This window comes from Saccopteryx leptura, chromosome 1 (genome assembly GCF_036850995.1).
Source record: "Saccopteryx leptura isolate mSacLep1 chromosome 1, mSacLep1_pri_phased_curated, whole genome shotgun sequence".
NCBI classification, from domain to species: Eukaryota; Metazoa; Chordata; class Mammalia; order Chiroptera; family Emballonuridae; genus Saccopteryx; species Saccopteryx leptura.
Window position 1 is genome coordinate 248,736,363 of NC_089503.1, and position 26,927 is coordinate 248,763,289.

General features: G+C 43.6%; 1 protein-coding gene and 1 non-coding gene across 4 annotated transcripts in view; both read right to left on the reverse strand.

The window, feature by feature from the left end:
- RFX2 (regulatory factor X2) overlaps window positions 1-26,927 on the reverse strand; it is a 115,321-nt gene that overhangs the window by 77,889 nt on the left and 10,505 nt on the right. The window contains exon 1 of one of the 3 annotated variants that reach the window (XM_066344856.1): window positions 20,605-20,687. The exons of the other annotated variants lie outside the window; for them this stretch is intronic. The gene's annotated coding sequence lies outside the window, so the exon portion shown is untranslated. Of the gene's footprint in view, window positions 1-20,604; window positions 20,688-26,927 lie in introns of those variants that run through there. 3 annotated transcript variants of the gene reach the window in all.
- Window positions 19,041-19,116, reverse strand: TRNAA-GGC (transfer RNA alanine (anticodon GGC)). The gene has a single exon. It is a non-coding gene; the product is annotated as a tRNA-Ala (tRNA).

Sequence of the window (26,927 nt, forward strand, 5' to 3'; positions counted from 1 at the left end):
AAGGGACAGGCCAGGAGCTTCTTCTTCCTTGATAGCATCTCCTGGGTTCTGAGCCTGATGACAACCTGGCATAGGGCAGGGCTGTCTGGCGACAGGGGTTTCTTGTCCTGTTCCTCACCACCATTCCTAGGGACAAGCAATGACCACAGGCGATGGGCAGTACCTCCATGACTGATTCAGGCAAAGAGGGGGCTGACTTCCTTCCTCCTACCAACATCGCATACAGGACCTTTCCAACTTACCCCTACCTCCCCTCCTGCCATTAATTTACATCAAAATTTAAAAAGGGAAGAAATGATCTTGCTAAGAATAAAAAACAATTTGAAATCATAGCCCTGAAGGGGCCCTTTTACCCAAATAATGGAGGATTTACCCAAAGATGCTAAGTGGTTGGCTCAAGCTACAAAGCCTGATACGGGGTAAAATAGTTCCATGGAAAAAATTTTAAAATAATTCATTTAAAAGAACATTTTAAAATGAGACAACAGTTCCTGAAAAATGACTTGCCCACATTGAGACTGGGTGTGAAATAGTTGTCTGGAATGTAGGGAAGCATTGCTATTGGGAGGATTTTTAAAAATACTTAGTGATCTATAACCTCCCTCTGCAACAAGCTGCAGGAAAGGTCATGGATTTGAGTGAACCTTCGGGGAGTCTTCGAATAAGTCAGAATTCATGTCAATTCCAGCAGGGCTCACTGTAATTGGATCTTAACTGCTGCATCTAATAGGGCTGGCGGCTAAAGAGCCTTTTTTTTTTTTTTTACAAGATTGCTTTTAGCTTTTCTAGAACATAAATGAAACCCCATTATAAGTTTTGGCTGCAAAAGAGTTGGAAAACTTGTTCAGAGACTTTAAATTGTCCCAAGACGTTAACTGGAATGCTGGCACGGCAGTGCAATGAACATTTTTTTGAAGCTACAGGGTGAACTGCCCTTATTAAAAAAAAAGAAAAAGAAAAAAAAAACTGCCTTGGCCAAATAGTTCAGTCAGTTAGGGCATCATCCCAATAAACCGAGGTTGTAGGTTCGATCCCTGGTCAGGGCACCTACAGGAAGGAACAGGTCAATGTTTCTATCTGTCTATCTCTCTCCCTTCCTCTCTCTAACATCAATCAATAATTTTTTTTTTTTTTAAAAGAAGAACATTCATACAACCTACGCAAGTCTCATCAAAGGGCTGTTTTACTGACCATGGGCTGCAGTGTTCTGATATGGGCGGCACTTTTGCGGCTGTTGCTGCATTAGTTAGACAGATTGTACTCCAGTCAAATAAGGCAGGATCAAGTCCCCACCAAAAACCTGCACTGCCTAATATTTCTCAATTTATAGCCCTGGTTGGTGGGCGGGGGGGTTCTGCGAGGAGGGAAAGAAATGTGTCACTGGCTATGACTGAAGTTCAGGGGCAGTGTTTACCTAAGCAACCAGTCCTAGTAAACAATTGCTATCTATGGCTGGCCCAGGAGGTGGTAGGAGAGTGACAGCGTTTTGATCAAAATCCAGTTTGTGGCTGTGAAGTGCCCATTAACATGGTGAGGGTTTTCCACTCCCCTGTTGGTGGGAATACACCTGCTTCCCCTAATATAAGACACACAGTTCCCCTGAGGGACAACACCTTCTTCAGAGGACTACTGAAGAACTAGAAGGTTCTGGGTTCGGTTTCCATCATCAGTCAGCCTCGCATGTGAATGACTTCATGTGTGAACAGTCAGGGTTCAATTCCTGGCTTTTCTAATATTCTTGGGTAGCAGGAATGAAAGCAGTGTGTTGAAAAGTGCTCGAGAAGTTGCAGCTCACCAGGGACCTACGGTAGTAGGCTGGCCGGATAATGCTTTTATAAACATGAGGAAGTAGATCTAAAAACAAATTCCACTTAAGACTGAAATACGTCTCCAGTTGAAGAGCAATCTAGGACAGGTTCAAATGGATAAAAGTTTTTTTCCCCAACATCTCCTCTTGGTTTATATACAGGGTAAGATGTCAACATGACAATATGCTTTCTTCTAAGTAGACCCCAGGTGGACCCAGTTCTACCTGTCATGGCAGATCAAACACAAACATTAATTTAATCAGAGAAAAATATATGCAGATGTTCAATTAAAGCCCAGGAGTCTGCAGTCCTGGCGCTGCTTGCCGGCCCTCATTGTTTGCTGAGTAACAACGGTTGCCAGGGACAACGCAGTCCACTCCCGTCTCCAAGAGCCTGTTGCTGGGCAACAAGGAGAATACTTCCCAAACCAAACAATGTCATCCCAGGAGCAATCCTCTCTATCTCATATTAACCAGATCTAAAAAAAAACCCTCCCAAATATGTAATCTATTATTTTCAGAAGCCCTAAGAGAAGGGCAAATAATCTCTTCTCTATAGCAACCAAGGAGAAAACAGTTTACCATATTTGTTCTGAAATAACAAAACCAGAGAAGGAACAACTATGTCCGTCTAAGCATCACAGGAGGGACTTCTCCAGCTTTTCCTAGTGCCGGAAGAGAAAGTTCCTTTTTCTCCAAAGAGAAAGGATTTAGTTAACATCCAGCAAACAGTGTGTGACAGTTTATAGCCACACACGGTTTTCTGGGCAGTGATTAGACAAACTAAAACAACCTGGGGATTAAACTATTTAAAAATGAATGTAAGAGAAATAGCTTCTAATTAAAAAGACTTTTGAAAACATCATGTACATACAAAATAGATGCAAAGCGAATCTTTGACTCAGCATTAGAAACGCCTCCTAGGACTTTGCCTGAAGGAACTTAGAGCATCTGGCGTCCCTTTGGCAGCGCTTCCTGCCCCAGTAAGCCAGGGGAGGACTCTTGAAAGAGGAAGCCAGGCTACATCAGAGGCCCTCAGATAGCGAACACACAAGGACACAGAACCCCAGAGAGGCGGCAGGGAGGTCTCTAGCATTGGCCAATCTTGACCCACAGGAAAGTAAAAAAACAACTTAAAGCGAAAGTAAACAGCCTTGGCTCTGTCCCGAGCAATGCATGCTGAGCATGGGTTCCCTGTGGCTTTGGAACTGGAACAGGAGCAGGTAGCACCCTGTCCTACAAGGGGAGCTTAGAGTTGTAAGCAGATGGCCTTATTTTGGTGGGAGAATGCCCAAGCACTGTAAAACATTTTGAAAGAATGAGAAACACATGGCTTCAGCAGCAACAGGTACACATCTTAGGTCATAAAAGCGCATGATAACACATGGCCTTTGAGAAAGACACAATTAGTGTACAAAAAACTTTGTTTTCTTAAGATAGTCTCCAGGAGTTGATCTTAAAATAAACAGGAGGGAATCAGCATATCTCCCTGAGAAGAAGGGAGGTGGATCCATACTGTTAGAATCTGAACCTGGGCTCCATGGAGATGAGGAATTTGAAGCTAGACTCTTGGGCCACTAACCACTGGTAAAGCAGTAATATGGAAGGTGACACATCTCTAGGCCTGGAGGTGAGACCACCGGCAACCAAAACCATAGGAGTCGCTGCTCGGGCACTGCCCTAAGGACACCGATGATTCTGCCTGGACTCTGCATCCAAAGGGAGGCTCTGACGTGCAGCTGTGAAGACCCCAAATTCCATCTCTGAAAGGGGCTCCTACCTGCATTATTCATTGATCTCAATTTAAAAAAATTGACTGCCTAGCATAGTCCAGGCATAGACAGCAATCAAAACAGACACAATTCCTTCCTTCAGGGAACATATATTCTAGTACAGTGGTAGTCAACCTGGTCCCTACTACCCACTATTGGGCATTCCAGCTTTCATGGTGGGCGGTAGCGGAGCAACCAACGTATAAATAAAAAGATAGATTTAACTATAGTAAGTTGTTTTATAAAGATTTATTCTGCCAAACTTAGTGAAAATCTGACATAAAGTACTTGGTAAGTAATTATTATTATATGCTTTAACTTGCTGTAACTCTGCTTTATAAATTTTATAAAGTAAAATTACTTCCCTACTTTATAAATCACCATTACTGTGGAACCAGTGGGCGGTTAGAAAATTTTACTACTAATAGAGATACAAAAGTGGGCAGTAGGTATTAAAAGGTTGACTACCCCTGTTCTAGTGGATAGTGAGCGGGTGTGGTAAGGTGGTAGTTATAGACAGTTAACAAAATAAATAAAACAAATATATAGTATGTCAGATGATGATAGGTGCCAAAGGAAAATAATGGAGGAGGGACAGGGAGTGCTGGGGTGGGGTGAGGTTGCAATTTTTAAAGGGTTGTATCACATGGCTCCCTGAGAGGACTCATTACATAGAGATGACAGAAGTGAGGGGCAGAGCCCTTCAGATATCTACATAAAGAGTGTTCTAGTGGAGGGAAAAATATTTCAGTGGAAGAACAGCCAGTGCAAAGGCCCTGAGGTGGGACAATGCTGAATGACTAAAGCTGGGTGAACCCAGAGACAAGAAAGAGAAGAAAAGACCCCTGTAAATTACCACATGAGCTCTGGCTTTTGCTCATGGTGAAATGAACATGATCAGAGGGTTTGAGCCCAGGAATGACCATATTTAACCAGGTCCCTCTAGCTGCTGGCTAAGAACAGGAAAAGGAGGAAAAGGAGGAAAAGGCCGAAGGCAGAGAGAGCATTTAGGAGACTAATGTGATAACCCAGATGAGAAACATGGCCTGTACTGGGAGATGGCAATGGAGGGGTACAAAGCAGCCCAGTTATGCCTAATACTGGAGGTGGACTCACAGCTTCTGTTCATGGGTTGGATATCAAGTGTGAGAGAAAGGAGTCAAGAGGTTCTCAAAGGTTTTTGGTAACTGAAAAGATGAGATAAAAAAAAACCTGCAGGAGAAGTAGGCTTGAGGAGCACCCAAGTGTTGAGTTTTAAAGGTGTGAAGTGTGAGAGGCTCTTAGACACCCCAGCTGGGCTGCTGAGAAAGCAGGCAGGTATATAAATGAGAGCCTGAGGTGCAAGAGGTAGGCTAGAACCATCAGTGTACAGAGGATGTTGGCTGGAGCCACTGGTGTGTAGATGACCTATTTAAATGGCCGAGCTCATCTAGGGAAAGCAGAGAAGAGGCCAGGCTCTTCGGCTGTCCACCATTTAGAGATCCTAAACTAGAGGGAATCCAGCAAAGGAGCCTGAAAAGAGGAGGCCAAGGAAGTAAGAAAGGGCAAGTGGTGTCCTGAGCATCAAGTGAAGTGGGGGCCAAGAACTGATCACTAGATTCAGTGAAGGTCACTGTGACCAAGTCAGAGCAGTTCCAGGGGAATGATTAGGCAAAAGTCACAGAGATTCAATTGGATTCAAGAGAGACCAAGAGCCTGGCCTATGATAGCGCAGTGGATGGAGCGTCTACCTGGAATGCTGAGGTCGCCGGTTTGAAACTTTGGGCTTGCCTGGTCAAGGCACATACAAGTAATGAATGAACAACTTAAGTGAAGCAACTATGAGTTGATAGTTCCAGTTCCTCTCCCCTCTCTCTGTTCTCTCTGTAAAATCAATAAATGAAATCTTAGAAAAGAAAAGAAACCAAGAGTTGTGGAGCTGGAGACTTTGGGAACAGACAACTCCATAGAGGAATCTGCTAGAAAGAGGAGAGGAATGAAGCGGCACCTGGAAGGGGAAGTCCAGTTGAGAGAGGGTTTGTGAAATGGAAGCAGTAATAGCAGGTGTGTATTGTAATGGGCAGGACCCAAGGGAGGAAGATGGTGCAGGCAAGTGGAGAATTGCTAGTGGATGTCCTTGCACAGATGGGACAGGATGAGAAGTCTTACAGAAGAAATAGATGAGGGCTTGGCAGATGTAGGCAGACAGACATTTGTCCACTGGCCTAGGACAGAAGGCAGCACATCCATCTGGATTTAGGGAGGTGGGTAACAGGAAGTCATGAATGGTTTACCTCAAACCCGAAAGTCCCTTCAGAAAGCTCCTGATCCCCAATCCCATTCCTCAGCCATGGGATCCCTGCATCACAATTCCAGGGTCCTCCCAAGTCTAACTTAGTGTCTGACATCTAGAGTGCTGGCCCCTGCAAGGTGCGTGGGAGGCCTTCAACCTCAGCATGGTGGAAGGCTTGAAGCCACAGAGTGGGAGCTGGGAATCGTACATGACTCAGGTCTGCAGACCTCTCACCAGTCTTCAGCAGACTGTGGGCTTAGAAGAGTGAAGCTAGGGATGAGCCCATAAACTGTTTCCCTGGGCCCCAAGCTTCAGGATTCTATATGACCATGCTAGAGTCTGAAAGTTTATATCCCCCCAAAAATTCATATGTGGAATACCTATTGCCCAAGGTGATGGTATTAAGAGGTTGGGCCTTTGGGAGGTGCTTAGGTCATGAAGGTAGAGACCTCATGAAGGGGATTAGTGCCCTTATATAAGAGAGACCCCAGGGAGCTCCTTCACCTCTTCTATGTACAGACACATGAGAAGTCTGTAACCAAGAAGAGGGCTGGCACCCTGATCTTGGACTTCCAGCCTCTAGAACTGTGAGCAATAAACTTCTGTTGTTTATAGCCACCTAATCCATGGTATTCTGTTACAGCAGCTCACATAGACTAAAACAGACCAATACCTGCTCTCCCACCCCATGGTTCTCCTTCAACAGTCTATCAGAAGCCTCATCCTTCCTGCTTATACCCACACACAATTTGCTCTTTTTACTGCTTTCATATGGTTACTATAGACCTCTTTTCAAATCCACCATACATGCAACCTTAAATAAGAAAAAGTTCTAGAGTCACATAGAAAAATAAAAGTGTATTTCTTGCTAGGTCATGCTTGAACTAGGCAAGATTATGAAGAAATTCAACAGATAAATGAGAGAGGTTAGGGGTCTTGCTGTGAGTGTCAGAAGTAGAGTTCTCCCACTGTGGCTAGTAGATGGACTCGGGCCAGCTTGAGGAGTGTCTACCTGTCTAGGGAGGGAGGAAAACTTCTGTTGCTTTTAGTGCTCATCCGTCTCTGGGGATTGACGATATATCTCGATTGGTGTAGGACTAAATATCTAGCCAAAGATCCTTCAGCAACATCCAGTGAGCTCTTAAGACATAAAAATGAATCAACAAAAGGCAAAATGAGAAATATTTATCCCACCTGTCATTTCCCCTCTCCTCATCTTGACCCTTGGTCCAATCCTATGAGAACAAAAGGACATTTTATTCTGTTTCTGTGAAAGTTTCAATCTCAAAGCCAAACCTCAGGGCATTTTAACAAAATGGAGTAAAATCGTTTTTGTTGTTGTTGAACTCACTATTCTAATTAAACTCAAAAGAGTGAAATCTTGGCAGTATTTTAGTTTTTAAATTAATTAATTCTCACTAATGGTAAGAAGATACACTGAAATTGATTCCATTTTAGAAAGGCAATCTAATCAAAAGACTTTCCTATTCCATCAATATTGAGATTAGTCTTCATTTTTCTCAGCAAACACTTCCCACTGGCATGGCATCTGGAATAAATACTCCAGAGTGTGAAACGGGCAAGCAGCTCACAGTGTCCGGACAAATGCTTAGCTTCATTTAGTTCTGTTTTTGGTGTCTCCATTCCCAGCTCTGTATTAAGTCAGCTCCCAAAGCAGAGCAAAGGATCATTTATGAAAAAAATAAAATAGAATGTTTTAGCTCTGCTTAGAAGGTGGGAAAGGAAACAGATGAGAACTGTGAGACATAATTCAAGAAACGGTGAGTGGGCCTTCCCATCCTCCCCTCTCCCTCTTCGTTCTCACTCAGAGTGCATACTTGGACAAGCAGTCACCTTTCAAACCCTCCCATGTGCCAATTCTCACATGTTCCAGTTCTCCTTGCTTCTGGAAGTCCTGGTAGCTGACATAACCTAGCTGTTGGGTGATTGTGACCACCGTTACATTTGAACAGCATTTATTACTACTACACCATGTTTTCTAAACTTTTTTTTATTGATTTTGAGAGAGGAAGGGAAACAGAGAGAGAGAGAGAGAGATGAATACATTTGTTGTTCCACTTATTTATATATTCATTTGTTGATTCTTGTATGCACCCTGACTGGAGATAGAACCCACAACCTCAGCATGTTGAGATGACACTCCAACCAACTGAGCTATTAGGCCAGGGTTGCATGTTTTTTTAAGATAAGTATTTGAGATTTCTATCCACATGGAATTTGAAACTGAATAAGGAAAAAAGACTGAATTGGCAAAAACACCACTAAAGCTTACTACACTCTGGAATAATGAAGATGCAATTGTATTTCTGGGTAAGTCAAATCCTCTTTTTTATTATTTAAATTTCATGCATAAGATTAGATTAGATGTGGATATTGACTCAATAATTTGGGCTAAACGGTCCTCTTTGGGGAGCTCAGACATCTATTTGCCCAGGCTATTGCTCAGCCCACGCTGTGCAGGGTAACATATGTGAGGGTGCAGAACACCAGCAGAAAGCTGCCAGAATCTTCTCTCTCCAGCAAATACAAAGTGTGTGTTTTATCCTTTCACATGAATGACCATGGACAACCATAGGACTTCTTGGCAACTGCTTACTCTTGGGCAGTGGAGGCTCACAGCAGTGTCCTGGTCAAGTTCAACTCTCAGGAAGACAGAAGATGAGTGAGGGGCAGCCTCACTCAAAGTGGCTGATGTTGGTCAGAAAACATGGACTTCCATTTCTTTACACATAAATGGAGAAAATAAATTCTGTCTGATCTATGGGTCATTGTGTTAAATAAAATGAAGCCTACCAAGCATGGGGTTTAATTGCCAGTATAGCACACAGTAGGTTGCTCAATAAATGCTAATTAGTCATTGTTGTAATCTACTCTAATATGTGGAACCAAGACTAACTGCTGCTTTTTGCTTATTTAAATTTCTGAAGCTCTAAAAGCAGTTATGCAGTTTGCTATTTGGAATTTCAAAAACAAGGGTGACAAGTTCTTTGGGGAGCAACTACTGTTATGTACTCTATTCATTCCAGGGCATATTTGGACCCAATACTTAATATTAGTCTCTCTCCTAGCATCATGCCAAATGTAGCAGCTCTCCTTCCAAATTAACACTGCTGTATTACTCTCAGAAGGGTTGCATCTTATCATCAGCTCCTCTTTCCTTCTCAGAAATTCTGCCCTTCCATAAGACCTCAGAGCACATACAGTACACTTTCCATGACTTAGCATCTCACAAACTGCTTGATGAATGGTGAAGGACGCTGACTGTATTTAGTGCCATTCTTCCTGGTGAGAGAGAGCTGGTGAGTTTAATTCCCCATAAGGAGATCCTCTTTGCTCTCTGTCCTTTGCTCCAAGATTCTGTGGTTTGCATCATTAAATAGCTGGCTTTGCCAATGCCTTCTCCAGCACTAATTCAAAGACATGTGAGAGTTCCTGGAGTGTCCTCCTTGAGCATGTGCGAGGGAGGCGTGCAGCACCAGGTGCTGGGAAAGGGGTGGAAATTCTCACCTGGAACAGGGGACCCTCAAGACTCAGGGTATGTCCAAACCACACTATCAGAGAATGAAGTCGTATCTCCCTTCCCCCTCAGAATTTATCTTATAGAAATACACATGTCCAGGAAGGCACATGGTCACATGAACAGTGTACACCAATGTTTATGACAGCATAATTCACAATAGCCCCCAAGTAAAAACCCACATATTCATCAGCTGATTAAACAAAACGTGGTCTGTCTACACACTAGAATGTTACTTGGCTATGAAAAGAAGTAAAGCACTGATGCTCACTACATGGATGGACCTTGAACACATGATGCTCAGTGAGAGAAGCCAAGACACACAAGGTCACACAGTACAGGATCCATTTATGTGAAATGTCCAGAACAGGCAAGTTCAGAGACAAAACCAGATTATTGGTTGCCAGGGGCTGGGGTAAGGAGATAGGGAGTGACTGATAATGGAGATGGGAGTTTCTTTTTGGTGTGGTATAATGTTCTGGAATTAAGAGGTGATGGCTACACAACTCTGTAGATACAGTAAAAACTACTGAACTGTATGCTTTAAATGGAGGAGCTTGCCCTGGCCGGTTGGCTCAGTGGTAGAGCGTCGGCCTGGCGTGCGGAAGTCCCGGGTTCGATTCCTGGCCAGGGCACACAGGAGAAGCGCCCATCTGCTTCTCCACCCCCCCCCTCCTTCCTCTCTGTCTCTCTCTTCCCCTCCCACAGCGAGGCTCCATTGGAGCAAAGATGGCCCGGGCGCTGGGGATGGCTCCTTGGCCTCTGCCCCAGGCGCTAGAGTGGCTCTGGTCACAACAGAGCGACGCCCCGGAGGGGCAGAGCATCACCCCCTGGTGGGCAGAGCGTCACCCCCTGGTGGGCATGCCGGGTGGATCCCGGTCGGGCGCATGCGGGAGTCTGTCTGACTGTCTCTCCCCGTTTCCAGCTTCAGAAAAATAAAAAAAAAAATAAAAAAAAAAATAAATGGAGGAGCTTTATGGTACATGAAATAGATCCCAATAAAATTGTAAGAAAAAAAAAAGGTATATGGAAATGTCCCTGGTAGCATTATTTGAAGTCACAAAAAAACTAGAAACAACTTAAATGTTCATCAATAGGAAAATTATTCAATAAATTATAGTACATCCTTGCTGTAAACTTTGATGCCATTAAAAAGAATGAGGTAGCCTGACCAGGCAGTGGCGCAGTGGATAGAGTGTCGGACTGGGATGTGGAGGACCCAGGTTCGAGACCCCGAGGTCGCCAGTTTGAGTGCGGGCTCATCTGGCTTGAGCAAATAAAGCTCGCCAGCTTGGATCCAAGGTCACTGGCTCGAGCAAGGGGTTACTCAGTCTGCTGAAGGCCTGCGGTCAAGGCACATATGAGAAAGCAATCAATGAACACCTAAAGTGTCTCAATGAAAAACTGATGATTGATGCTTCTCATCTCTCTCCGTTCCTGTCTGTCTGTCCCTATCTATCCCTCTCTCTGTCCCTGTAAAAAAAAAAAAAAAAAAATGAGGTACATTCTCCAAAAAAGATCTCCAAGATATGCAATGCCTGCCACACAGCAGTTTCTCAAATATTTGTAGAAATGTATGCATGTGTGAAAACTCAAACACCCCAAAAGGTGAGCACAATTATATATAAACTAGAAAGAAACAAAGAGGACAAAGTAAATTTACTGAATGCCAGGCACTATTCTAGGCTCTGAGCATTCTAAGGTGAATAAGAGCGATGAAAGCTCTGCTCTTGACATCCTTGTGCAGGGGAATCAGACAAAAGACCAGACACCAGATACACAAGGTGATTGCAGAGAGATCCAGGCTGGGACAAAAGGAGATAGTAGAGGGACAGGGCCAGGACAGTGGTGGAGAGAGGCTCCCAACCTCTCGACAGGCCAGCTGAGACCTGACCCGAGCAGGGGCCAACCTTGGTAGATGTGGGAGAGAGCCCTCCAGGCACAGGGGATAGCAGGTGCAAAGGCCTTGGGGGAGGAAACGGGGGTGTCCAGAGAGAGAGGTCAGCAGAGACTTTAAGGGCATAGCCACAAGTCCAGACTTTAGTCCTGTTCCTGAGGGAAGCCCAGGGTGAAGGCACAATATAATCTGACTTATGTTTTTTCTAAATTTTATTTTAAACAGCAGATTTTTTAGACGATTAGGAGAAAAAATAAAAACAGGAAAACCAAGAAGGAAGCTCCCTCAGCATTCACTATGTTATAATTTTAATAATTAATACTTCTTAAGTTCTTACTTGAGCTTCTTAAGACCTATATATATGGCAGCTGGGCAAGAAATGTATCACCTTATAAAAGAAGCCAAGTAAAGTCAGCCCAGTAAATGAAAGGTTAAATAATTATTTAATTAATAGGAAAGTAAATGATGGCCTCTACAATTTTATTGCAGGTAATTATACACAGTCAATCATCATAGCCTACAAGCATCAACTTGCTTCTTAATTCAGTGTGAATTTTTCCTTGTAAATGTCATTATCCCAAAATTAAATAATTTATGAGTGTATACTCATTTTTTAAAAGGCATATAAAAATGTACACAGAGGAAATGGACAAGACATTAAATCTGTACTTTGGTTATAGTTGCTTGCCAGTAGTGATTAATATAGTAAATTGATTTCAATCAGGGGTTGGCAAACTTTTTCTATGAAGGGCCAGAGAATATTTTTTGCTTCATAGGCCATAGGGTCTGTGTCACTATTTCTAGAAAGTCATCACGGAGAGTAAGGGATGACTGTGGCTGCCTTCATGCCCTTTTGAACTCCACTGGAGCCTGGGGCAAAGGAAAAAAATCAGCAACATTGACTTGGTTTTTACTTAAAATTCTGATATTTTGTTCACCATGGATTTTTTAGCACTTGATTTTTAAAAATACTGCATTAAAATATTATTTATCTTGATGACTGAGTTTTTTGGTACCACCCATCTCTTAAATTTTGTGCCCAAGGTGAGTGCCCACTTGCTTCACCTACTCCCAGCCCTGGAGCTGGCCAATAAAACTTTATGGACATTGAACTTTGAGTTTCATATAATTTTTGTCATAAAATATTCTTTTGATTTTTTTTAATTATTTGAAAAATATAAAAAATATTCTCTGCTTGTGAGACTTACACAAAAACAGGCATCATGTCAGACTTCACCCCAGGTTTAATTCGCTGACTCTGTTTTAGATGGCCATTTAGAAAGCATTTCTTAGTGATCTTTATATTTACAAAAAAAACACCTGCTATCGTGGGCACTCGAAGGACTCAACAAATTATTAATAGTCCTATTGTCTCCCTTCTGAAATTCCTGCTAAGGTTCCTCCTTATTCTTTGTTCACCCCAGATCCCCAAATGCACAGCATATGTGTCCAGAATGTGACCATGTACAAGACAAATTGTATAGTTCAGTTGTCCCCAACCCCTGGGCCGCAGACTGGTACTGGTCCATGGGCCATTTGGTACCGGTCCGCAGAGAAAGAATAAATAACTTACATTATTTCCGTTTTATTTATATTTAAGTCTGAATGATGTTTTATTTTTAAAAAATGACCAGATTCCCTCTGTTACATCTGTCTAAGACTCACTCTTGATGCTTGTCTCGATCACGTGATACATTTATCCATTCCACCCTAAAGGCTGGTCCGTGAAAATATTTTCTGACATTAAACCAGTCCGTGGCCCAAAAAAGGTTGGGAACCACTGGTATAGTTCACTAGCATTAAGTATAGTTGCATTGTTGGACAGCTATCACCACCATCCATCTCTAGGACTATTTTCATCTTGCAAAAATGAAACTCTGTACTCACTGAATAACCTACTCATTAGCCCCTGGCACCCCTCATTCTACTTTCTGTCTCAGTGAATTTGACTCCTCTAAGAACCTCCAGTGAGTGCAATCGTACAATATTTGTTCTTTTGTGGCTGAATTACTTCACTTAATACAGCTTCAAAGTTCATCCATGTTGTAGAAGTCATCAGAATTTCCTTCCTTTTTAAGGTTGAATAATACTACATTGTGTGGATGGACCACTTTGTGTAGATGATGTTTATCCATCATCTGTAATGGACACTTGGTTTGCTTCTACCTTTTGGCTACTGTGAATGCTGCTGCTTTGAACACAGGTGTGCAAAGATCTGTTCCAGTGTCTAAGTACCAAAAAGCAGAACTGCAGGATCATATGGTAGTTCTATGTATAATTTTTTGAAGAACCTCCATTCTGTTTTCCACCGCAGCTGCACCATTTTACCTATGCACCAGCCATGCATAAGGGTTCAAATTCTACACATTGTTGCCAACACCTGTTATTTTCTTCTTTTTAAATAATAGCCATCTCTAATGATATAAACTGGCATCTCATTGTGATTTTGATTTGTATTTCTTTCTCTCTCTTTTTCTTTTCGTAGGAGACAGAGAGCGAGAAAGAGAAAGAGAAAGAAAGGAAGTGAGAGAGATGAGAAGCATCAACTCATCACTGCAGCACTTTTAATTGTTCATTGATTGCTTCTCATATGTGCTTTGATGGTGGGGGGGGTGCTCCAGGTGAACCCGTGACCCCTTGTTCAAGCCAGTGACCTTGGGCTTCAAGCCAGTGACCTTTGGGCTCAAGCCAGCGACCATACATTCATGTCAATGAACCAATGCTCAAGCCTGCAACCCCGCACTCAAGCTGATGAGCCTGTGCCAAGCTGGATGAGACTGCATTCAAGCCGGTGACCTCGGGTTTTTGAACCTGGGTCTCCAGCATCCCAGGTCAATGTCCTATCCACGGGGCAACACTGGTCAGGCTGATTTGTATTTGTATTTTTTTTTTTTTGTATTTTTCTGAAGCTGGAAACGGGGAGAGACAGTCAGACAGACTCCCGCATGCGCCCGACCGGGATCCACCCGGCACGCCCACCAGGGGCAAAGCTCTGCCCACCAGGGGGCAATGCTCTGCCCCTCCGGGGGGTCGCTCTGCCACGACCAGAGCCACTCTAGCGCCTGGGGCAGAGGCCAAGCAGCCATCCCCAGCGCCCGGGCCATCTTTGCTCCAATGGAGCCTTGGCTGCAAGAGGGGAAGAGAGAGACAGAGAGGAAGGGGGGGTGGAGAAGCAAATGGGCGCTTCTCCTATGTGCCCTGGCCAGGAATCGAACCCGGGTCCCCCGCACGCCAGGCCGACGCTCTACCGCTGAGCCAACCGGCCAGGGCCTGATTTGTATTTCTTAATGATTAGTGATGTTGAGCATCTGTCATGTGCTTACTGGCCATTTGTATCTTCTTTAGAGAAGTATCTATTCAAATATTGACCCCTTTTTTTTTTTTTTTTTTTTGTATTTTTCTGAAGCTGGAAACGGGGAGAGACAGTCAGACAGACTCCCGCATGCGCCCGACTGGGATCCACCCGGCACGCCCCCCAGGGGCGATGCTCTGCCCACCAGGGGGGCGATGCTCTGCCCCTCTGGGGCGTCGCTCTGTCGCAACCAGAGCCACTCTAGCGCCTGGGGCAGAGGCCAAGGAGCCATCCCCAGCGCCCGGGCCATCTTTGCTCCAATGGAGCCTCGCTGCGGGAGGGGAAGAGAGAGACAGAGAGGAAGGAGAGAGGAAGGGGTGGAGAAGCAGATGGGCACTTCTCCTGTGTGCCCTGGCCGGGAATCGAACCCAGGACCCCTGCACGCCAGGCCGACGCTCTACCACTGACCCATTTTTTAATTGACTTGTTTTTTGCTGTTGAGTTGTAGGAGTTCTCTATATAGTCTGGATATTAACTCTAATAATAGAGATATAATTTGCAAACATTTTCCCCATTCCATGGATTGCTTTTTCCATGATACTGTCCTTTGATGCATTAAAGTTTTTAATTTTCATGAAGTCAAATCTATCTATTTTTTTTTCCTTTTCATTTTTCCAAAGCTGGAAACGGGGAGGCAGTCAGACAGACTACCGCATGCGCCCGACCGGGATCCACCCGGCATGCCCACCAGGGGGCGATGCTCTGCCCATCTGGGACGTCACTCTGTTGCAGCCAGAGCCACTCTAGCGCCTGAGGCAGAGGCCATAGAGCCTTCCTCAGCGCCTGGCCATCCCTGCTCCAATGGAGCCTGGCTGCGGGAGGGGAAGAGAGAGACAGAGAGGAAGGAGAGGGGGAGGAGTGGAGAAGCAAATGGGCGCCTCTCCTGTGCGCCCTGGCCGGGAATCAAATCTGGGACTCCTGCACACCAGGCCGATGCTCTACTGCTGAGCCAACCGGCCAGGGCCTTATTTTTTTTCCTTTTGTTGTTTCTGCCTTTGGTGTCATATCCAAGAGATTACTGCTGAATCCAATGAAGATTTTCCCCTATGTTTCTAAAAATTTTATAGTTTTAACTTTTACATTGAGGTATTTGATGCATTTTGAGTTAATCTTTGTATATGGTTTAAAACAAGGGCCCAACTTCATTTTTCTGCATGTGGATATGCAGTTTTTCAACATAATTTGTTGAAAAGACTATCCTTCCCCCATTGAATGGTCTTGACACCCTTGGAGTAAAATATTACTATTATTATTTTATTTTATTTTTCCAGAGACAGAAAGAGGGATAGATAGGGACAGATAGACAGGAACACAGAGAGATGAGAAGCATCAATCATCAGTATTTCATTGCGACACCTTAGTTGTTCATTGATTGCTTTCTCATATGTGCCTTGACTGCGGCCTTCAGCAGACCAAGTAACCCCTTGCTCTAGTGGGCAACCTTGGGCTCAAGCTGGTGAGCTTTTGCTCAAACAGATGAGTCCGTGCCCAAGCTGGCGATCTCGGGGTCTCAAACCTGGGTACTCCACATCCCAGTCTGCTGCTCTATCCACTGCGCCACTGCCTGGTCAGGCGGAGCAAAATATTATAAACAAGTAATTAAAGTTAAGTAACAATACCTGAGGATCTAATCTTGCCAGAAAGACTGCCCAAAAAGTGAATTTGTGAAAGAAACTAACATATATTAGAAGTCTACTTTCCCCCAATGGTAACAGTAAAGTCTGTGTGTAACATTTATTCCTAGTCTCAATGGTGACTTCCCTATTATTTTCCAATGGAATTTGTGTATAGCTGACCCATACCACTTTACAGAGATATAAACACCACACGAGGACCCCTCCCTGCCTTTTCTGTTTACAACAAAGTGTTAGTTAAATTTTCACCTAATTTTTGTTCTTCTGTTTTTTAAAACCTAAAGAGTTCTTAGAAAATGGTTTAAACTCTATAATTTGCTCATTCAAATGACTCCAGCAGGATGATATAACTGGGTCCACAGATTCATGAGGGTGTACTTCAGAGAGTCTCTGAACCTGAACTTAAATAAGAAATTCAAGTGGGGGCACATATGTCTATTCCTGTTCTTCTGGGGGGAAAATCCCAACTTTCAGCAAATATTGAAAGTGGTCCTGATAGAAGAAAGGTAAAGAACTACAGGGCTCTAGTGATGTGTTTTATATGTTTTTGGGAGAAGAGTCTATTTTTAACTTAAGTTCACAAATTCCAGGATTCCAATTTTTAGATGAACCTCATTGTATAATCTAGGCAGGTCGGTAGTCTTTAGAAGTAAGTGACTACCAATTAATTTACTTCCTGGAGGATGGGCAGAATGGTGGCAGTGGGTCCCCAATCACATATGGCAGAGACATGGGGCCAGATGGGACAGTCACAGGAGTAGATTGAATGCACTCCCCGTCTCTAGTGGAAAACCACAGTCCGAAGGCAGCTAGATTTCTTTCCCACATATATTGAGGAATTCAAACAGTTCAGGAAGTGATCATGCTGATAATTAGCTAAATCTTCAGTGACTATCGTGACAATAACTAACACAAAGGCCACCAATCCCAGGAAATGCTGCAGATTTGAAGAAACCTGAGAGAGAACCATCTGCCAGTGCGGAACAGTGGAGAAAAAAGAAGTTATGGTTTTTCCTAGGGTCTATCCCAACCAAACCAAGGACATGGGCCTAATTTGCCATCTTTGGAAGCTGACAAGGGGGTTAAGATGAGTTGTGCTTACATTCTCATCCTAGGGAAGCCCATCACCAGTTCTGTTCCTCCCGAGGTCTAGCTAAGTCTCAATTCTGAAAAATCTAGCTACAAAAAACAATTTCAAAGTCATACATAATATATTTAAAGTAGGACCTTGGCTATACATAGAAAGATTGAAATGTGGAAAAAGTTAGCTTTTTTGATCTATAAACACTAATTTTTTTCCTTATGGATGAGCCATTACGCATTTTCCTTATGTGTTACTGTTACAGTGTGCTCCCCTATGAAGCCAACTGGTTATAGGTGTAGGCTTTTCCCACATGGGAGCCTGTTTCCTTGCACCATCATCTATAGTAGTCATTCATTTCAGAAATCACTACTGGGCACCGTGGTTTGCACATCAAATTGCAGAGTTGGTCCAACCTGCCCAGAGGGGAGCAGCTGTCCTTGAGTGACAGCCACCTGGCCAAGTATTAGGGAGCTGGGGACCAGAACAAAAAGGAACCAATGCTGACTGACTGCAGAGCACCTTCCCACTCAGAGTGTTGGTCTAAAACCTCACCCCCAACCTCTCGGTCCTAAAAGACAAAGAGGAATGAATGCCCTGGAAAGAAAGGCCTGGTGCTGTGGAATTAAAAATTTTTTAAAGGGTACAGCTTTATGGACATAAAAAGGCAAAGGGATTCAGCATACAAAATGGATGCAGCCAGATAAAGACTCTTTTTAATTACAGCAAACAGGAGAAGATAATAAGGTAAATATCATTCCTCTCACCCATAAAGGAAGCAAAAATAATGTTAAGTACTATTGAAGATTCTAAGGGGTTTCATAAACCTCTAAATCAGCATCTTGATGATGTGTCAGGTGTTAGTCACATATACGGTAACTGGTGCCCTGTGTTAGCCTAGTGCTCAGCAAACTGCTCTGTAAAGGCCCAACAGCAATTGTCTTAGGCTTGTGGATCAGCCAATCTCTGTGGACTATTCTACTCCTCTGTTGTAGGGCACTAGCCACCATAGACACTATATACATGAATGAACGTGGGCCTATACCAAATAAAATTTTAGTGATGGACACTGAAATGTGAATTTCTTATCATTTCATGTGTTCCACAATATTATTCTTTCAATTATTTTTTCCAATCATTTAAAAATGCAAAAAAAACCAGTCTTAGATCTTGGCTGTACAAAATCAGGTAGTGGGCTTGATTTAGCCCACAGACTATTTGTTGACTCTATACTAGACAGACTCAGGCATTTGACTTACGTCTCTAAAAGAGAACCTAAAATAATTCTAGATAAATAAATGGACAGGTATCAAAAAGCCTGTATAATTACAGTAGGCCCTATATTTATCAACTGGTTTTACATCTGTGGAATCAACCAATTTTGTTTTGTTTTTTTTTGTTTTGTATTTTTCTGAAGCTGGAAACGGGGAAGCAGTCAGACAGACTCCCGCATGCGCCCGACCAGGATCCACCCGGCACGCCCACCAGGGGGCGGTGCTCTACCCATTGGGATGTCGCTCTGTCGCGACCAGAGCCACTCTAGCGCCTGGGGCAGAGGCCAAGGAGCCATCCCCAGCGCCCGGGCCATCTTTTGCTCCAATGAAGCCTCGGCTGCGGGAGGGGAAGAGAGAGACAGAGAGGAAGGAGAGGGGGAGAGGTGGAGAAGCAGATGGGTGCCTCTCCTGTGTGCCCTGGCCGGGAATCGAACCCGGGACTCCTGCATGCCAGGCAGATGCTCTACCACTGAGCCAACTGGCCAGGGCCAGGAATCAACCAATTTTGGTTCAAATATATTTGGGGGAAAAAACCCCAGAAAGTTCCAAAAAGCAAAACTTGACTTTGCTGTGCGCTGAGCAACTACACTGAATCCACATGGATAAAGTGATGTGTGGGCACACTCTGTTGTATGTAGCCTCTATGCAACTAGGTAATGTGCAAACACTATGCCATTTAATATAAGGGACTTGAGCATCTGAAGATTTTGGGGTTTATGGGGGTCCAGAACCCAAACCCCTGAGGATACTGAGGGACAACTATATAAGAACATCCTAAAAATCTCAGTGTGCAGAGGGTCAAGGACACTCTGAGGGTGAGGACTGATGTCCCTGTCATGTCTCCCTCCTAGAGGAGGAGAATGCAAGATGTCAGGGAGTCTGTGAAAAGGAGGGGCCCACAGGCCAGAGCTGGAGCCTTGTCACAAGGGAGAGAAGATGGCTCACAGGTCCTGTCAATTCTGACCCTCCCTCCCTTCTGCCGCCTGATGTGTGTGCCCCGCACCTTCATGATTCAGCTCTTTGGGCATTTCACAGAGAAGGAGAAACTTGTGGATACATGAATATTGTAAAAGATGATACCTTCACATAGACAATATTCCAAAGATGTACAAATAGCCAATAAACATATGAAGAGATGCTCAATATCATTAGTCATTTGGAAAATGAAATTAAAAACCACAAGATAGCATTTTACACCTACTAGGTTGGCTATAATAAAAACAAGGGAAAATAGTAAGTGTTGATGAGGATGTGGAGAAATTGGACCCCTCCTACACAGCTGGTGGAAATGAAAAATCGGCAGCTGCTATGAAAAACGTTTGGCAATTCCTCAAAAAGTTAAACATGGAGTTACCATTTGGCTCAGCAATTCCACTTCCAGGTACAGTCGTCCCTTGCCATATCATGGTTCACTTTTCCTGGCCGCCTCACTATATCACAGATTTTTAAATTGTATATATCTAATTTTGTATTGTGGGTTTTTTGCTATATCGCAGGATTTTGTGGTATATAGGTAATTTTATAATTTATTATTTTAATTATTTTTGCAGTAAAATAAGCATTTTCTAGCCTAAAAAACTGAAAATATAAAATATATTAGTTAAAACATATTAAAAGAATATTAAATTGAAATAAAATATATAGCATACAGCAGATGAGTATACAAAGACTCGCACGTATGGAAAATGCAACTACGGATGCTTCCACTTAAACTAGTTTGCCCACATGAGATCGTACAGGGCACACTATTGGCTGATGGGTGGGTGTCTTCCGCGTATAGCATGTGTTCAGCATCTTGCCTTGTCCATTTCACATCGATGTCTGATGGCTGCATGTAGTGTTGCTCTGCAGTGTAGTGTTTTTGTGAAATTTTCATTAAAAAATTGAATTTATTTCAAGCCCTACAATGTCACCCAAATATTCTGAGCCTTCTAAGGCTTCTGGCACAGAACTCAAGTGCCAGAGGAAGATGCTTACCATTGCAGAAAAGGTGGAACTCCTTGACATGTTAAAGGAAGAGAGAAGCTACGTGGCTATAGGCTGCCATTACGTGATCAATGAATCTTCGGTTCTCTACATAAAGAACAAAAAGAATATAAGGACGATGACAGCAGTGTCTTTTAACAAGTCTGCGAAGAGGGTGGTAACTTCCCGCAATAAGGCCATTGTGAGGATGGAGTCTGCATTGGCCCTGTGGATCAGTGACTACAGAAAGAATCTCACTGGACACCAACACCATCCGCACAAAGGCCGAGAAGCTTTAGGAAACTTTTGCTAAAAGTAGTGACGTTTGGCCTGACCAGGCAGTGGCACAGTGGATAGAGTGTCGGACTGGGATGCGAAGGACCCAGGTTCGAGACCCCAAGGTCGCCAGCTTGAGCACAGGCTCATCTGGTTTGAGCAAAGCTTGGACCCAAGGTCGCTGGCTTGAGCAAGGGGTTACTCAGTCTGCTGAAGGCCCACGGTCAAGGCACATATGAGAAAGCAATCAATGAGCAACTAAGGTGTCACAATGAAAAACTGATGATTGATGCTTCTCATCTCTCTCCGTTCCTGTCTGTCTGTCCCTATCTATCCCTCTCTCTCTGTCTTTGTAAAAAAAAAATAATAATAACATAAAAAAATAAAAAAACAAATTGTTAAAAAAAAAAAAGTAGTGACATTTGCCACAGTGACGAGGACACAGAAGCAGGACCATCGAGTGCTTCTCCCACCAGACCAACCCCGTTCAGTGCCAGCAAGGGCCAGTTTGGCAAGTTTCAGAAACACTTTGGACTTAAGAGTATTTCTCTGCTTGGAGAAGCTGCCTCTGTGGAAAAAGTCAGAGCCGAGGAATACGTGAACAACACATTCAAAACCATCATCAAGGAAGGGGGCTATAAGCCTGAACAAGTTTTTTTTTGTTTTTTTTTTTCTTTTTTTCTTTATTCATTTTTAGAGAGGAGAGAGAGAGGGAGAGAGAGAGACAGAGAGAGAGAAGGGGGGGAGGAGCTGGAAGCATCAACTCCCATATGTGCCTTGACCAGGCAAGCCCAGGGTTTCGAACCAGCGACCTCAGCATTTCCAGGTCGACACGTTATCCACTGCGCCACCACAGGTCAGGCCCTGAACTAGTTTTTAATATGGAGGAGACGGACTTATTCTGGAAGCAAATGCCGTCTCGCACTTTTATTATGAAGGAAGAAGCCAAAGCCCCTGGATTTAAGGCCCAAAAGATCATGTAACTTTGATTACATGTGGAACTGCTGCCAGGGCTTACTTATAAGTAAAAAAACCCAAGGGCCCTAAAAAGCAAGAATAAAAATGTGCAGCATGGGTACACGGGTACTGGATGCACAACCCCAAGGCCTGGATCACGAAATTCCTCATGTCAGATTGGTTCCACCAGTGCTTTATCCTGGAGGTCAAGCTTTATCTGGAGAAAGGCCTCAAATTCTAAGTGCTTCTGATCATGGACAATGCTGGAAGTCACGCTGTCGATGTGTCCTATGATGGCGTGCAGATAGTATTCTTGCCGCCAAACACCACATGGATCAAGGAGCTATTTGCATTTTTAAGGCTCTCTATACACGAAACCTCGTTGAAGCTGTGAACTTGGACAAAGACTTCTCACTAAAGGCGTACTGGTGTGACTACACCATTACATTGTGTCTCCTAAATATTCAGAAGGCCATAAAGGAGATGAAGAGTGACACTTTAAATGCCAGCTGGAAAAATTTGTGGCAAGTGGTCCATGATGATAAGGGATTCTCTCTTGATGAAGTTCATCACTCCGTGGTAGATAAAGGCCATGAAGCTGGCAAAACTATTGGGAGGAGATGGCTTCAATGATATGACTCCTGATGACGTTAATGACCTGATTGATGCCCACTCACAACCACCGACGCATGAAGACCTGATGGAGATGATGAAGTCAGCAACTGAAGAAGAGGAAGATGAACAAGAGGAACTAGGGGTTGAAGAAGAGGAGGTTGGCCTAACACTCGAACACCTCGCAACCATGGTCAGAATGGCCAAAGAACTTCAGTGAGTGGCTCAAGAACGGGAACCCCAGATACTTCGTTCGCTGCAGTCCTCAAAAACAATTGAGGGTGGCATGTCGGTTTATAAAAGTCTTCTCGCCCAGAAGAAAAAGCAGCGCCAGGAACTCCCCATAACTACGTTCCTCAGTCGGAAGAAGAGACCAGTTACGCCTTGGCTTTAGCGAAAACTAAAGTTACATATGAGGGCAAAGATACTGCGCCACCTGATGAAGCGCCTGATGAAGTGGCGCCTTCAGAAGAGCTGTAATGCTCTTTTTGGCTGTGCAGTACATTCATCTCATTGTCATCACCTTCATCCTCATCAGTACTGCACATTAATTCATCATCATCTTCATCATTCGGTTGTAGTATATTCACCGGTGACTACCCATATAGAATCTTATATGTTGTTAAAATTATGTAGGTTTAAGAGTGTAGAAAGTGTTTAAGAGCATAGCAAGTGTTTATAAGAGTGTGAGAAAGGTTAATAACAGTGTAGGAAAGGTTTATAAGAGTTTTGGGAGGGTTTATAAAGCCTTAAAATATATATAAATAATAAAATAAATGAAAGGTCGCTACTTTGTGGATTTTCGCCTATTGTGGGGGTTGCTGAGGTTGCTGGTTTGAGCATGGGCTCACTGGCTTAAGCAAGGGGTCACTGGCTTGGCTGTAGACCCCCCTCCCCAGTCAAGGCACATATGAGAAAGCAATCAATGAACAACTAAGGTGCCACAACGAAGAATTAATGCTTCTCATCTCTATCTTCCTGTCTGTCTCTCCTTATCTGTCCTTCACTCTGTCTCTCTCACTAAAAAATAAAAAATAAAATCTATGTTCACACAACTACTTGTCCACAAACATCCATAGCAGCATTATACACAAAAACCAAAATAAAAAAAAACAAAAAAAACCCCTCAAATATCTATTAAGAATAAATGGATAAACAACAGTAGTTCATCTATACACTGGAATATCATTCAGCCACGAAAGGGAATGAACTTCAACACAATTTGCTCCATGGAAGAAACCAGTCACCAAAAAAGCCACATATTATATGATTCTATTTACAGGAAATATCCAGAACAGGCAAATCCACAGAGACGGGAAGATTAAGGTTGTCAGAGAGGGGGATTGGGAGTGACTGTTAATGAGCACAGGATTGGTTTAGGGGTAATGGAAATGTTCTAGAATTAGATAATGGTGATGGTTACATAGTATTTTGAATATCAAAGAAGCCATTAATTTTACTTTAAAATTGTGAATTTTAATCTCAATTTAAAAAAGAAATGACACAGCAAGTGTTGACAAATGCCAGACAAGAAGAAAAATAGATGATATATTATATTATATAAGCTAAAATGGTCCCTATATTCTTTATCTTAAAGGAAATGAAATTTAATGTTTGAAATAATGAGAAAGTTAGGTCTGAAAACTTGGTAAAATTTTTTAAAGTTTTCAGAAACAAACTTTGCTTTTTTTTATTTTTATTTTTTAATTTATTCATTTTAGAAAGGAAAGAGAGAGGGAGAGGAGAGAGAAGAGGGGGAGGAAGGAGCAGGAAGCATCAACTCCCATATGTGCCTTGACCAGGCAAGCCCAGGGTTTCGAACCGGCGACCTCAGCATTCCAGGTCAATGCTTTATCCACTGCGCCACCACAGGTCAGGCCAGAAACAAACTTTGCTAACAAACAAAATACATCCAATACACTATCCCTGAGACTTTCTATTTAAAAACCTCTAGTGATGAGGTTGGGAGGATGTAAGGAAGTCTGTTTCAGAAATGCCAACACATTTGGTTAAATGTGTCCTGTAAATAGAACCAATGGGGGGCAATGAATGAGAAATGAACAGCTAGAACAGGCATTTCACCATCAGGAATTTGAAACTAGATTATGTCTCAGTTCCGGATTCAAGAGAATTTTAGACTTTCTGGCTCGATGCCTAAGAGAATATCAGCACCGGCAAATAAAGGAGCAGGTAGTTTCTAGAAGATTCTACTACATTCGTGAAACACTAAAAACGAAAAACCAGGTAAGGTTAGTGTTTCAGAAGTCTTAAAGGATGTTAAAGAGAAAAATATTCATTGAATTTAAAGTGGGAGAAAAGCTCAGATTAAGGATGGATGACTTTATCCAAGATTAGGTAATTGGAATTCTGGTTTTAAATTGTTTGCATGGAGAAACTGTCTTCACTATGAGAAGTCACCTACACAAGAAATAAAGGGGTTCGAAAGCAGGATCTAGAGACCGCAGGAGTGGACTCCCTACTAAAGCTGGCAGAAGCAAACACTACAACAGGAGCTAGGGTCCCTTTGCTGGCATATGGAAGACAATGACTCGACTTGGCAGGTTATGAATGGAGGGTGGCCCACAGGTTGCATGCTGGACTTCTAGGACAGGTCTCTGCTGGGAAAGCAGCAGAATGAATGCTTTGGAGAACTATCAAGTTAGCAAAGAGCTGAAAGCCACATATCAATGGGGAATTCAAAGAGGAGGGGAAATGCTGTTGCTACGTGAGAATCGGCTTAGAGTCAAAGCAACTAGCATGAACTTGTGCGAGCACAAACCAGCTGTGAAGCAGGGCCTCCCCCAGAGCCACTCACAGCATGGGCGCAGCTCTGGTGACAGACTGGGGCTGAATCAGGCACATGAAGGCTATGAAATGGACAAAGCAGAATTGACCAGGAAGTAGGGGCTAGTCCAGGGAGAAGTTATAAGGGGCCTGAGAACCTACAAAATAGCAGGCAGAATCAGAAAGACGCATTCTCCATGCACTTTCCTGGAGGGAGGATGCACGTTTTCACTAGCTTGTCAAAAATTCCGGCCCTGGCCGGTTGGCTCAGTGGTAGAGCGTTGGTCTGGCGTGCAGGGGTCCCGGGTTCGATTCCCGGCTGGGGCACACAGGGGAGGCGCCCATCTGCTTCTCCGCCCCTCCCCCTCTCCTTCCTCTCTGTCTCTCTTCCCGAGGCTCCATTGGAGCAAGGATGGCCCGGGCGGGCGCTGGGGATGGCTCCTTGGCCTCTGCCCCAGGCGACAGAGCGCCGCCCCCTGGTGGGCGTGCCAGGTGGATCCCGGTTGGGCGCATGCGGGAGTCTGTCTGACTGTCTATCCCCGTTTCCAGCTTCGGAAAAAGACAAAAAAAAAAAAAAAGTTCCATGACCTGCTCTTTTATGAATGGGACTTAAGGGTAAAGGACAGGCATATTGTGACAGTCCCATGGTATGGGTGGTAGTGGGAGGAGGTAGCGCCAGTCATGCTGGAGATGGTGTAGGTGCAGGCAAGGACACAAGTGGACAGTGACCTTCACTGCAGGAACAGTGTGAATGTAACGAAAGAAATCTAATGCAGGAGAAGGAAGTCCCTTGGACCCAGCAATTCTCCTTCCAAGAACTTGCCAACACCCCATACACAGATGCACAGAGATGTTTGGACAGGCTGTTTACTGCAGCCTAGCTGGTAAAATGAAATAAGATCAATGCAATACCCCTCAATAAGGGGCTAATTCAATACCTCAATCACAGCTGTGCAATGGTATCTTATGAAGTTACGTGGAGGGAATGAAGTGGACACATAAACAGTGGTAAGGAAAGACACGGACTAAATAGTAGATGGGAAGAGCAAGTTTCAGGAAAGTGGACAGAATATGATCTCTTTTTTGCCAAAAAAAAAAAAAAATTAGTTCAGTCATGAAAATGAGTGAAGCACCGACACTCACTACAGTGTGGACGGACCTTGAAAACCTCTCAGTGAGAAAAGACAAACACAAAAGTCTACAGAGTGTGTGATCCCATTTAAGTGAAATGTCTAGAACAGGTACATCCACAGAGACAGGAAGTGGGTCAGTGGTTGTCAGAGGCTGGGGAGGGGGATGAGGGTAAATGCTAAGGGGGATGGGGCTTCTTTTAAAGGTGATGAAAATATTCTGAAACTAGGTAGTGGTGATGGCTGTATAACTGTGAACATATGAAAAACCACCAAAGGCTGCCATTACTTGATGTAGGCCATGCCCTCTGAACAGCAATCTGGGTTTGTTTTCCTCACATATTAAATACAAAGCCCTATGGGAAATGTGGTAGGTATAGCTGTCCCTATCCTTCTGAAGAGTACAACTGAGAACAGGAAATAAGACACATAAATCACCATGTCTAAGTAGCCTTGTGATGCAAAATCTAAGGGCTGTGCCAATTCAGGAGTCACTGCCACTTCTGGATGATTATTTCCATGGTCCTTAACTAATACTCTGTCATCCAGGGGACACCTGGCCATGTCTGGAGACAT